General features: G+C 39.9%; 1 protein-coding gene across 6 annotated transcripts in view; it reads right to left on the bottom strand.

The window, feature by feature from the left end:
* LOC149286095 (unconventional myosin-XVIIIa-like) overlaps nucleotides 1-14,704 on the bottom strand; it is a 128,108-nt gene that overhangs the window by 105,601 nt on the left and 7,803 nt on the right. The window lies entirely within an intron of this gene.

The following is a 14,704-nucleotide window of genomic DNA, read 5'->3' as shown; positions in this document are numbered from 1 at the left end:
ACGGGGGGGGGGGGAGAAGGTGCAGCACCTTAGAGACACTGCAGGGAAAGGCTAAGTGCAAATAAGTCTAGAAGCACCCATACAGTATAATAAAGATAAGGTCAAGAGCATAGCAACCGTCACAAACACTACACAATCAGTACCGCACGCGATTGTCAGTTTAATGTTAATGCCATTAACTGGGTGTTAGAAACACTCTACTTGTGAATAAGTAACACATTTTACTGCAGAGTTTGCATGGAATGGCAGAAAAACAAAAGTATAACTTGCGTAAATGTCTATAACCTCACGTGCCACTCGCGACGCTGTGACTTATAAACACCTAATGCACTGTAATTCAATAGTAACCACTAGCAGTTGTTCACATACAAAATGTTAGTGTTTGAGCCGCCATCTCTCCCGTTATTCAGAAAAGGAATATAATCTGGGTGGAGGAGGCAGAAAGCTGTGCCAAACCATCACCGTCACTTTGCTAGAAAACACCACAGAAGCCTGAGTGAAAAATAATCCCGTTTAAAGCCAACAAAGCCGGTTTCCACACAGCTGTACTTTTCGGATTTATTGTATCTTTATTGTATTTCTTTAAGATATCGAGTAGCAGTTTGTTCTCTGTGCTAGCTAGTGTAAACACATACAGATACACACATATACACACGCTAATACATAGAAACGTACCGTGTTAGTCACGGGAAGACTTGGTAGAGATGACACCGTTACTGGGTAACAAATGTAATAGATTGCAAGCTTTTGAGACTACCCAAGCCCAAGCCATACTTCCTACAAGTCAATGCTTAGATTTATGACAAAATATCAATGTTTTGCTCACACATAACAGACCTGAAGAAACCAAGAAATAGGTTCCATTTATACCAAGATATTAACATCAAGAAACGTTTGCATGTTTATAATTTAATAAAAATATGAAATCCATATAAAGACACTCATAGCACCGATAGAGTTGTCGCACCAATAATTTTTTAAACATCTGTATTGTACAGATGCACCTCGTCTTTATCCAGTAGGGGGCGCTGCTATTTCATCAAGTACAATCACTGGAGGGGCGCGACAGAATTTACTATAACATCCAACAGCTTCAAAGCATGTCAAAATCAGTATGCCAATGCAAACATGAGGTGCTTCCACTTAACTGGGAAGCTGTAGGAGAGCTGAAGCTTCACACCTACTGACTGTGTTACGCTTTATGAATAAAGAGATACACAACCTAAATAGCATATAACGCATACGCGCTCAGAGATCGAGTCTCAGTGGGTTGAAAGGAAGCGCTGTCCCATTGATTCAGCTCCTTGGTAAGCAATATAGGACCAGCCACACTTGGGGTACTTTGATGAAGTGAGGGGCTAAGCAGTATATAGCCAAGACTGGGCAGACCAGATGGGCTGAATGGTTCTTATCTGCCGTCACTTTCTAGGTTTGTATATAGAGTACAAAATAACGTTAAGGGCTCTCATTTTAAAGCGACAAGGGAGATGAAGAAGAAAATCTTGACTTATCACTGATATAAACTATGCAGGACTATAACTTGATAGATACCGTACAAGATTTCACACAGTAGCAAAACATTCAGAAGGCACTCTGATGCTACCAAAAGGAACCAGAGCTATTTATTTGGTAGGCTGCCATAACTTTTCTAGTAACCTCAGTCCTAAAAGTCCGAACCCCGCCTGGGACCATTATTACGGCCATAAAACAAACTTTATATATTTGCTTTATTCCTTTAAACAGCAACGTTGGATAATATGATACCACCGGCCAAGTTGGGGAGCAGAGGCAAACTTCTGAGTACTCCGCCAGAACGACAGAGGAATCTTATCCACCTTCAGATATTATGCAAAGTGCTTTAAGTCCGCACACGCCAAGGACTCCCTCAGCTGTGCCAGAAGAGAGAGGAGGGGAAACGCTATTGTGAAAATCAGCAGAAATGATAATACTGAAATTCCTTTCATTCCATGCGCTCACACAGCCGGCTTCCGCTTCCATTACAAGATAAAAAAACAGCTGTGCCTGGCCTGTAGTTTTAATAGTAGAAACATTTACTTTAAATATGATTGTTCATTTTAACGGTATCAGATCGGTCTACAGGAAGATGCCACGCTATGTTCTGATACTACTTGATTTGGCTGGCAGTTAAATTTTTGGATGGAATGAATTCGAATATTCAATTGCATCTCACAGAAAAAAAATATATTGGCCCAAGGGACTTTATGAACGCTTAGTATAGATCCTTTTACTATATATGTGTGGGTTAACAGGTGTAAATATTGCAGATGTGCCAGGTAAACTCTTTTCCCTCTGAAAAGGTTGATATATTAGCAACGACAACGAGAAATACACAGTCTACGCCTTGAACAGTGAACATGAAAATCAACCACATCCACTAATGTAACTGCTGCAAGGATGAGACTTTTCAACCGATCCAGACGATTTCTACTGACGTGGAAGAGGGAATGGGTGGGAGTGTGGCATGATGATCAGTAGTACATCTCCAGGTTGTGCTTACTAAACAACAGGAAATAAAAAGGTCTAACATGACCTACATTGCCGCCAAATGACTTGTGTGGAGTACGCAATCCGTCACTATGAGTAAAAGCATAAGAAATGTTACAATGTAGCGCTAGCACCAATCGTCAAGATCGTGTTTAAACTGCGGTATGGGCCAAATCAAAGAATTTAATTCCAGACACATATGAGGAAACTCAAAGATAAAATGTTTAAAACCCATAGAATAAATTGAATGAGTCTTATAAAATGAACCGATTTTTTAAAATATTGATTTTAGGATTTTTTTTTTTATTATTTCTTAGCTTTTACAGCACTCACAGTATTTTAACATGTATTTTTGGTGCAGCTGTCCCTTTCAGTGAGAAAAATGATCTACTGGCCAGTATATGTATATTCACTGATGTAGAAGCTATAGGCCAGCATTAGCAAAAGGACAATAATGGGACCAGTCTACTCTAGAGCAATTATTAAGCCCCATTTAACATGGAAAACTACAATTCCATGTTCACACGCGCACAAAGTCCTGTTTAAGGGACAACATTTAACATTAAGATGGGTCACTGCACATGTTACTTCCTGCTATTTATTAAATGTTCTCAGATACAATCTTTTTAACAAGAAATGTTAATTTTTAAATGGAATGGTATCTTACACATCTTGAGACTGATCAGCCATAGCACAACTCAGCAGGGTAAAAAAAAAAATGGAGTTGTCTTAACGGCCAATGTCCCATGTGGCTTGTATCACTACGCTGTGTGCTCATACGAAAGGCATTTATGTGCCATAACCAACAAGTCAATAAATGAGTTGACCTTAAAATTAAAGAATGTACTTGACCCCACTGCACGCATCTACTCCTCTTTTAGCACTATCTTACCCAGTGACATTTGTTTCCTCCAGCTGTTTCTCCTGATTGAAGTCATTTTCTTCCCATGCCTCCCTCTGCCTTCCACATACCAGAATACCATCTAAAACACATACAGGGAGTGTGTGGAGGATACATCCCAAAACGCAACTAGGAATGGCTCATTAAGAAGGACGTGTCCATTCTGCATGGTCAATTCCTCTGCTGGGCAATTTTCACGTTTAAACTGCACTCTGGTAAAATGTTCTCTACCAGCAATGACGTAGAAACCAGTTTTCAACTTGTGAATCATCTTGAATACGCAGATTTTACGTGACACAGCTTGTCCTTGTGTCCTGTTGCTCACATATGTGTGTTACATGTTACAGTGTCAGTGAAAATTATTTAAAAATATGAATGGGAAGCGTAATAAAAGAATCATCAAATCCAGCCGCCAGAGGCGTGTGGGAGAGTTTACGTACATTAATATTTAATAGTTTAGAAATATACATAGTCACATAAGGCTTCAGGACTTCAGCCATCCATTCTTCAAAAGCGATACAGAAAGCATGCATCATGGAAGCTACACGTGTTCTGCCACGGCCAAGTCTCTCCCTTCACCCACAAAGCTGGCGTATTCTCTTATGCCATAAACAGGTCGGATGGAAACTCTTTATATACACTAACCCTTTAAACAGCTAATCATAAAGATTATATTATAGTGATGACAGCCTAAAGGTTGTAATAACAGTAGCTAATAACACACATTTTAAGGATGCCAAAATATTCTGTCATGGATGTTCACAGCCAGATGCTGCAATTGGGATAAAAGCCCAGGCGATGCTACTTAAAGGGTTAAACTTTGGCTTCACATCTTTGTTCATATCTACCACAATTTACAAAAAGGATATGCTATTATCAATAGCGTAATATACGTGTGTCCCGTGCTAACTGTACAACGTACAAAGAACTTCCACAGCAGGCAGAATTTGTCATAAAGGTAAAAAGTACAAAACATGTTTTCTTGACCAATAACCTTTAATATTGTTTTAAACCAAAGGGATATCAGCACAAAACCCGACTGGAATGGTCTATTACATAGTTACTGGCCCTCGCCGCCTACCTTTCATCATCTAGGGTGTGTATAACTATAAATAAAAAGCCTTCCATTTCATCTAGTACAACGTGTGACCTTATACAGAGTCATCTCTATAGCCTGGCAGCACACGAGTCTCCTGTACACGAGGACTAAAGACATGACTCAAATCCCAAATTGATCAGAGCCGGATGAAAACTTCAGCAAAGGAAGAGCCAACAACCCAAACAAGAGAATGAGATTGGAGAAAAATACAAGCTGAAAAAAGGAAAGGAGCCAAACACAAAACTCTTTGAAATTCTGCCTTTCCCTTCCTGTCCTCCACCTCCTTCCCAGAGTATTAATAGGAACTCCCCAGGAGTGCGAACCTTCACAGGAAGAATGGACATTCTAGCTAGAAACTTCTCAAAAGAAAGCTTTTTGGCAATATATCTTAGCTCTATTAAAATAATCACTTCTGTCACACTATCCTACTACAGCACAAACGGGCATCCGAGGCGGGTGTCCATATGCCAGTTTGGATGTGGCCCAAGTAGCCCTTGCAACTCTCTCTCTCTAGTCCTTGAATTAGACATATGTGTCCCATATCTGGGGAAGGTATAGTTTCCATGTATGTGAATTGGAAAGAACAAAACTACCAGTAGTAGTAGTAGTAGATCGGAAGGCAAAACTAAGAGAAGCAATTAATTAAAAAAATGCTCAGTACAGAGTTCACTGGAGATACAGCAATATTGCAAATATTTGCAAGGCTCTCCAGCTGGTGTCCAAACGTCAGCTGTCCCGAGCATATCAGCAAGTATTACAGGGTTCTTGCCAAACCCAAGAGTTATTAACTTGCTCCAGTTTCGCCTTAATGAACTTTTAGTATCAGTATTTAATTGCTTCATTGTTTTTCTTGATTCCGAATACACACATGGCTGCCTTCAGTGACCTCTGTCTGTAATCTGATCATAGCTGCCAGTCTGCCCAAGGCTCCTCTCCTACAGTCCTGTGTACACTCCCAGCTGATTCCTGACTGGCCATCATCTGAAAACCCAGACTTCCTCCACTATAATCCATTGCCATGGAGTAAAAGCCTTAGACTTACCGTATGCTCCATATAAATATATGTATTAATGAAGTAAGAAGCAGTTCACAAATCTGTATACCCAAAATCCACGATCCTTACTGCAGGATCATATATTTCCAGCAAGAAAGGGTGCATGGCAGGGGGGGATGCCCAATGCACACTATCCAATGGACAGAGTAACGGTGCAAATGCTGCTTAGGGTTACCACCAGGACGGTGTTTTACCTGCACAGCCGCTAATCAATCCTTTGGAGCAGGTGCTGGCATATTTAAAATATGAGCAATACAAAGCCAGTATTTTCTTTGTGACGCAGGAAGCGGGCTGAACGCAGTGCCTAGGCAAATGCACCGCACCGAGCGCTCTGAATAGCAGGTTTGGATCGCGCAGACAGCGAAGCACGAGGTGTAAAGTCTGGGGCAGCCGAGTCTCCATACCTTCTCTGCTAACTGCTTCTGTACCCCTGTCTCTTCTTCTTCCAGCCTCCCAGATCGCTTCATGTCAAAAGATCCCTCTATTAACAGATTTATTTTTGCCATTGAACTAAACCAAACTGTTTTCTGGGGGTTATCCATCTCTATGTAATGAAGAAGTTTGTGTTTTTTTTGGTTAAAATCACTGTTTTTGCTACTACTTTATCCACAGTGCCTTTACGAGAACGAGAACCGAGCTCCAGGCACCCCGTACCGGAACCGAAGAACCTCAAGCTCAAGCTCAACCTCGCAGGGTCATTCACCACTGGGTAGCCCTGCCCCTTGCTAGGCCCCGCCCTCACCGACCCACAACCCTTACCACTTGTTACCCCGACACCCTAATTGTTCACTTAAAAATAACAAGTAAAGCACACAAAAAGCGGCAGGGCACGGAACAACTTTCTACAAGTTTTTTGCAATCTGTTTTCTTAAGTAATTTGACCGCAGAGAGTTGTTAACAGTTTGCACGGTTTAATGTATTTTTTATTTTCTCAAGACTTTCGAATATGCAGCGTCATTGGGGGGTTGGGACACGTACAGAAAATTGAAGCTAAAAAATGTTCTTTGCATCTCTTCCCGTGCTGTACAACATGATGGCGGTATACAAAAAATAACTATGATATCCAAAACGAGCACGCCATTCCACATACACACAAGTATCATGGAATAAATACGATATGAGATGGTCGGGAACCAACCATAGCCATATAACTATATTTCTATTACAATAAAAGTATGGCACAGGGCTTTTGGTCTTAGCTGTTGTCACATTCTGTGTTTCTAAGAACCATTCGACTTGTCTGTAAAGTCTCAAACCATAATCAGTCTTTGATCTTATCTTAGATTTGGGATGGCCATCACACCAATGTATACATTTATTTTCCGTATTACAACTTCTGCTGGGAGGCTGTTCCACTTATCTAGCACCCATACAGTAAAACAAAACCTCCTATACATTATTACATCTAAGCCTCTAACTTTCTAGTTTTCTACCCCCCCCCCCCCCCAAGATCCTGATATGAGGACATGAGCAGTAAACGGTTCTTTTAAAGGAAACCAAGTCAATCAGGGATTTCGTATAAAAGATTAATAGCTTTACCTCACCAAAGCTGTGGCAAAAGATTCCACACCAAGATATTCTATCAATGTCATGTCAGTCCCTTTGTCAACCATTACAAAAGCTGCCTAATCAAGGACAATCAGCAACTCAACAACAGGTTAGAGATAGCTCAATGGGGGGGAATAAATCATGAAGACCCTGGGAACAGGAAGCCAAGGCTTATACAGAAACACATACTTTGCACACAGAGTTTGCCTCCGTGGATAGACAAATCCTGCCTGGGTTTCACAGAAATGCCTACTTTTCCACGTTGCACGCATGCGCGTAGAGGGAAGCCTAGTTTGCTGCACTGCCGGGAGCCCCTATGGAATCCAACAGATTCCGAGTCGTCATACCGTAAAACAAATTACAGCTAATCGCACACATTATGTAAGCCAGGGCCACGTTTCAAATGAGGGTATTAGACGGATGAGCCGTATGTTCGCCTTTGTTATAGATAATCTGTTGATTGCCTTTAAATTGGTGGCGCTAAGCACTCGTGGTTATTGACAAAGACCATAATATACTTATAGAACAGGTTTATAAAACGTTAGGAAGAAACGCACGCTGGAAACAGAGATCCAGTGGCAAACACCCAGCCATTGAACCCAATGAAGAAGCCAATGTAGGAGACTACTAGCTGAACAATAACAAAAAAAAAAAATTATAATAATAATAATACTTTAACAAAAACTATGTCTCAAAATAGTGCAGGTCTTTGTAAATCTGCACGTTCTCATTTCAGCGTGAGCCTTTAGGGAATCCTACATGGGACTTGGGGAAATAACTTGGTTTGGTTAAACCAAAAGCCACAAGTATTTTTATTAAACTGTAAACTCTAGTTAACCTCTCGTCTCTGCCCAAAAAACATTCCTTCTGCCCTGTGTGTAAAGGGAGGTGGAGAAACATGCGTGGTATGCTCAGACAAGAAATATGTACCACATACGTTAACACGCCATCAGCCTGCAACCAAACATCAGAGTCTGCAAATCTATGGTGACTGCTACAGTACATAATACTGGGGGATTTCGCAGGCTAGGCTTGTCGTTTATGGTAGTTCAATTGATGGCTTAAGTTCTGGGAGTGGGTTACCAAAATTGTCACCAGGACACCAAGCTATTAATGTCTTTACACACTCACATTACATGGCCATCAAGTCATCCTATGCTGTAAAAGTGGCAGAGTAATGATCCAACATGTTCAACCTGTGGATCTCACCATCACGCATGCAAAAAAATAAATAAATAAATAAATAAAAAGCCACACATGATTTTGTCAGGGCTCTCATTGCAAACTCAGGACAGCTGGCACCCAGGAGTTATATGATGAGTCACAGGGAATCTGTTTTAACAAGTAAAGTAACATGTCAGTCCGGCAGCGTGATGGGAGGCCATGGATGTTCGGAGGGCATCAGCTTTTGTAATCAAGCTACAGGCGGCACTAAGGATCGATCAGGAAGTTAATGCTGAACCAGTTATCTCCTGCGTAGGAGTCAAAATGGTCCATGTATAAAGTTTATATATCTATATCCACTTTGCCCGCTGTACAAGACAGATGTAATTACTTTCAAGGGATCCATGTATAGAGGCAAAAGGTGATTATTGTTAACCTTATTTGCATGCGCCTACCCAGAATCCCTTGTGGTTGTGGCAGCCCCATGAGATTTCTGATGGAAAAAAAACAGGCCTCCTGGCTTGTCTGGTGTCTGTATGAGTGTTTAATAATGCTTCTACTACCCCCTTATGAATGTCATTCTGTGGAATGAGGTTACCTTTCATGAGTCACAAGACACAAAAACACTCCCTAACCTAACAAGGACTTTACCTTACTGGACTGCACTGCTCCCATTTACAGTAACCAAGAATTAACATTCTTATAATACATTAAAAAAGGAAAATCAGTGCTTTGCAACATGCTGCCCACTCTGAAGCCACATGAAGAATCAAACAGCCATTGTCTCTCCAAAGCACACTCCTGCCAACACTTCCACATAAGCACAGATTCACAAACCCGAATATGCTGGTGTCAGAATTCTTAGAATGTGTGAGACAGAAGACACGGCTCAGATTTTGGACCGCGATTTGCCGAGACGCACCCAGTGATAACAGTGAGGTGTGCGGATATTAATTTGCAGACACGCACACTAACACACACAGACAAGCAGGTTAAAGTGACCGATGTTCTCACTGCCACATCCCATGCAGTACCTGCTCTGCGGGTCCTCCATTACTCCAGCTGAAACAATGCAGAGAGGAAAGAAGATGAAAAATAAAAAAGGGATAACACTTATTTTCTTTAGCAACTGTACTTAAAACATACAACAAAAGTGCCTTCAGATGGTCTCCCTTCATTGCAAGATTGTAAGGTCAGCAAAGGTTAAAGAGATCCTCGCATGAAATATGAAATGAGACCTGAGCACTGAATCTGATAAAATATTCCAATAATATGAAACATCACGTTCAATTTCACAGCCTCTTGTACGTCACTGTAATGTTAATTATGCTGCTGGCATGTTAGAATCCAGATGGTAGATTTGGGCAGCTCAGGGCCTACCAAAAAGAGAGACACCAAGAGACAGCCACTAAACTAAAGTAAATAAAATATTTAACTGTATTTCTTGGGTAATGACGAAATCAGATATGATGGAAGAACCTGTTACAGTAATGGAAGATGTGTTATAAAAAAAACAAACCCCTTTTAAAAGAGCGACTTTGAGTGCTTTAAGTAAGGAAGCCAACAATACTTGCCACAAAATACCACAACCCAACGGCCAAACAATTGCCACATTTGGATTCATAACAAACAGGGCACCGCTTACAAAAGAACACCGTGCAAATTTTAAGGAATCACTAGACAGGTCAACACATAAGTCAAAACCTTTTAAAAACAGATCACACACTTACTATACACAGACATATAGTTCCTTAGTTCTTCCCAGTCCTACCCCTTCCCCGCTCCTTTCATTTACCGCTTGCCATTAACTTGGTAGGTCTGAGTCTTGTCTCGCTTCGTGTAGAGTTCGTTAGGATATGATTTTTAGTAAAAAGCAGACATTATTCCAAGTACCTTTGAATGCTGAAACACTTCCTAGGCGTAAATCTTTAGCCACGTAAAATTTTTGCTTTGTTCCTAGTTTTTGCCAGGAATCATTATTTGTCATGTGACACAAAAGCAGGCACCGATAGGATGTTGCCATAGAGAATGGGGGGGGAGCTTCAACACTTTTGTGCTGTTTTTAGAAGATTAAACCTTCAGAGGAACAGATAAAATACCAGAATGTTTATTTGCTTAGCATATTAGGGTTCAATTAACAGGATCTTTAATGGTGAATTTTGACAATCACAAGAGAAAGAATATTCTTCCAGTGATTACAAGGATTATATTAATATTTCTGAATTCTTCCAGACCAAAATACAGCATTTTGCCATATTCCCTCTATCTCCCTCAATTCTAGTATTTACAACCCACAATCTACCCTCAGTAGTTTAATTTAACCCCTTAAGGACCGGGCTCATTTTTCGTTTTGTACCCTGTGGGACCGAGGCTGTTTTGACACTTTTGTGGTGCTTGTGTTCAGCTGTAATTTTCTCCTCACCCATTTAGTGTACCCACATAAGTTATATATTGTTTTTTTCAGGACAAGATGGGCTTTCTTCAGATACCATTATTTTGATCGTATCATCTTATTTACTATAAAAAAATTAAAAAAACATGGTGAAAAATTGAAAAAAAAAAAAACACATTTTATGACTTTTATTTGAAAAATCTTTTACTCACCTAAAAAAGCAAGTAAAAAAACTAGCTAAATAGATTCTACTACTTGTCCTGAGTTTAGAAATACCCAATGTTTTTATGTTTTTTTGCTGTTTTTTGTAAGTTATAGGGCAATAAGTACAAGCAGCGTTTTATGATTTCCAAATCTTTTTTAACAAATCTGGTCAGTCTGCCTCCATCTCCTCTTTGGAACATCTTTGAAGCCGGTTAACTCAATTTAACCCATTCAAACGATATATTTTTGAAAACTAGACACCCCAGGGTATTCCAAATGCTGTTATTTTAACCCTTTCCATGCACCAATTATACAACTACACTTTGTCAAACTTTGTAATAGTAATTTTTTTTATTTTTTTTCCCACACAAATTGTACTTTAGTTATAGATATACAGGTGCTGGTATATGTCACTGTCAAACAACACCCCAATATGTGTTCAGCAACATCTCCTGAGTACAGCGATACCCCACATGCATGGGTTTGTCAGATTGTTTGGCTGGTAAAAGGCTACTTTTGGGGCATGCGTAATTCAGGTGGTCATTTGGTCATTGTGCCTCCCTCTCCTCTTTGGAATATCTTTGAAGCCGGTTAACTCAATTTAACCCATTCAAACCATATATTTTTGAAAACTAGACACCCCAGGGTATTCCAAATGCTGTTATTTTAACCCTTTCCATGCACCAATTATAGAACTACACTTTGTCAAACTTTGTAATAGTAATTTTATTTTATTTTTTCACACAAATTGTACTTTAGTTATAGATATACAGGTCCTGGTATATGCCACTGTCAAACAACACCCCAATGTGTGTTCAGGAACATCTCCTGAGTACAGTGATACCCGACATGCATGGGTTTGTCGGGTTGTTTCAGATTTAAAATGCCACATTTGGGAAGTGCGCTTTTTTTCTCCATTTTGGTCAGTCTGTACCTATGCCCTATCTTTGAGCTAGGCCACTCCAATTTACCCCATCAGCCATTTTTTTTATATATTAGACACCCCTTGGGTATTTGAAGTGCTTTTTTTTTTAACTCTTTGTTGAGATTTTTGAGAAATTTTAGCACTTGCTCAAAATAATAAACTTTATTTTTTAATTTTATTTTATTTTTTTTAATACTTTTTTTATATTTTTTTTTTTACACATTTTTCTGGTACTGGATGGTTCATCTAGTGACATCACTGCATAATAATTTTTAAATGTTAGCACATTTTTTTTTTATTTTTTTTGAATATTTTACTAATCACATAGTGATTAGAAAGCTGGGCTCCATTGACTTGCATGGTTGAATGCAGTACCTGTATTCAACCAGCAAGTGGAGCCAGTTCTCTAGAGGGTCTGGAGACCCTCTAGCGAACTTTTTCGTCTTTATTGTTTTATTTCCCGGGCCGCCGCCATCTTGCTTGATGGCGAAGATCACCGGCAGCGGCGGCTGTGACCGCTCTCCGGAGCGGTCACAGCCCACCCAGAGGTAAGTGTTTGGTGTCGCTGGATGCCTCCTGATCGAGGCATTCCAGCGACACCATTTAAGTTTAGGAGGCGATCGTTGATCGCCTCCTAAACGCTTTTAAAACGGGCGTCCGCCGCCATACAATGTATGGCGGCTGTTGACGCCTCCGGGAGGGGCCAGACATGGCCCCCGATGCCGATCTCGGCCTTGCTGAATGCCTCGACATCGAGGCATTACAGTAACGCCGTTTAAGCGAAGAAAGTGATCGTTGATCACTTTCTAAGCTTATTTTACTTTTTGACGGTTCAGGACCGTCAAAGGTCATTTAGTGACCTTCATGTCATGACGGTCCTGAACCGGCAAAGGTCGCGAAGGGGTTAAAAAAATATAAATAGTCCATAACTAATGTAACTGTTTACAATAAGAATTCCTAAGGGAATGCAACTAATATATAATGCCGACTGTATGCGGGTAATGGAGAACTGTAGACAGAAGATATATAGCATGAATAATATAGGGAAGAGAGTACAGTGAAGTAAAGTTAACCTAAGAAATAATGCATTGGCTTATTTAAACACAATTACGTGGTAATAGGGAATGTTGACGATGCCTTTGGTGAAACAATCTGCAAGGAAAGAATATTTTTTTCCTTCTAAAATGTATGGATTCAGCATCCGAAGCCTTAACACTGGGTATGCCTGGAAAGCCGCTGTATTAAGCACATTGTGTCAGCACAGCACTCATTGCCATGACATTTAAATAGCCCAATGATAAAAGTAAGAGGCCGGCGATGCTTCGAGGAATATCCATTCAGCATGTTAAATACGCAACGCAATATCCAGTAAATCAGATGCACATTTTAATGTCTCCCTATACATGATGTATGAGGCACTCGGCTCTAAGTAAAAGTAATGCACTTTAAGTTAATGGAGATATCCTGCTAGAAATTCCACAGTTCACATGGAATTTGAGCACAGAAGACAGCAAATTAATTCCAACATGATTGTACCAAACTCTGGGACAAAAACCTTCGGAATGAAAACAGTGACCTAGTCAAGAGAAAGGAATGCCGGTCCCAAGGGCTCTCTTGGGAGGAATCTTCCTTTTATTAATGGTCACATTTTGACCTTCCCTTTAGTCTTGGTGATATGCTATTACACAGCTGTCAGAGGCTATGTCATTTATATAAAATAGTGACTAGTCAGCACATGCTTTCCCCGTTTGATTATGTTCTCCCACTCTGATGTTTATCAGCCCCATGTTACTATACAGGAGAATATGTTCATGCTTTATAAACAAGCAGTAATAATTGCGCTGCACTTTGATGATGATGATGATGATGATGATGATGATGATGGCCTCTGTAAGCAATATCTAAAAGCCTGTAGATTTGGCAAAGACAGACCAAGTTTAAACAATGCATTGTAGAACAATTAAACCATAGCTAAGCAAGGGGTATATCTTTTGGGCAGAATGGCCCATAACATCACACTGCCCCCCATATAACATTGGGGAGAGGGACCCAACATTACGATGGCGTCAACATACTATAGGGGGGTCATGTGATACTATGCATGCTGCAGTTCCCAGGGACACAGTGAAGTAAGCATGTACCCAATATGTAGCTTTACATGTATAAGAAAGCAGGGATCACTCCAAATTCAGACTAGATTTTTAAAATAGGAAGGAGAAAAAAAAAAAAAAAAATAAGATATGGGGGCACTCACCTTTTGGTTTAACTACTACTTTTTTTTTTTTGTTAAATCAGGAATGTCATGCATTTTTAATAACAAAAAATAGTGAGGTCATCCAAGTCCCCCGAGCCTTTTCTAAGTTTAACCATCTATTGGGCTACTACTCTCCTACACAATGACTTCATAAGCAATATCATAAAACAGTTAAGCAGAGTAGAGAGAGTTAGATACAGCAGTCAAACATCACATTACTACTTGCAATCGAGCCCACCAGGTTGGAAGCTTGAAAGCGCAGGACCTTCTTTTCCATCTGTACCAGAATTATTTTAATTGTGTTAATATTATTGTCAAATTCTATAATTGTTGCTAGTTTTTAATTCACTTTTGTAACAACTCTACAGAATTTGTAGCGTAATATAATAGTGTCTACAGTTAGAGGTTTTAACGTAACAGTAATAAAACATTCCTTCAATGTGTCACACTTCTGAAGATGATGTATTATTTAAATGGTCAATTAAAAAACGACTTCTAAAGTATAAACAACCTATAGATTTTATCAACAATTAATTCAAAGATAAAAATAAAGTTAGTGGTGATTGCTTAGTTTTTGAAGCCAAGGGCTTCCTGATTACATTGCTTTAGAATACACAAAGCCCATCTTTGCAGGAGCCATTACATAAAGACATGCTGA

This window comes from Sceloporus occidentalis, unplaced genomic scaffold (genome assembly GCF_023333645.1).
Source record: "Sceloporus occidentalis isolate IW3139 unplaced genomic scaffold, rSceOcc1.0.p SCAF_72, whole genome shotgun sequence".
NCBI classification, from domain to species: Eukaryota; Metazoa; Chordata; class Lepidosauria; order Squamata; family Phrynosomatidae; genus Sceloporus; species Sceloporus occidentalis.
Note: the sequence above shows the minus strand (reverse complement) of the source record. Positions and strands in the feature narration are given on the sequence as shown.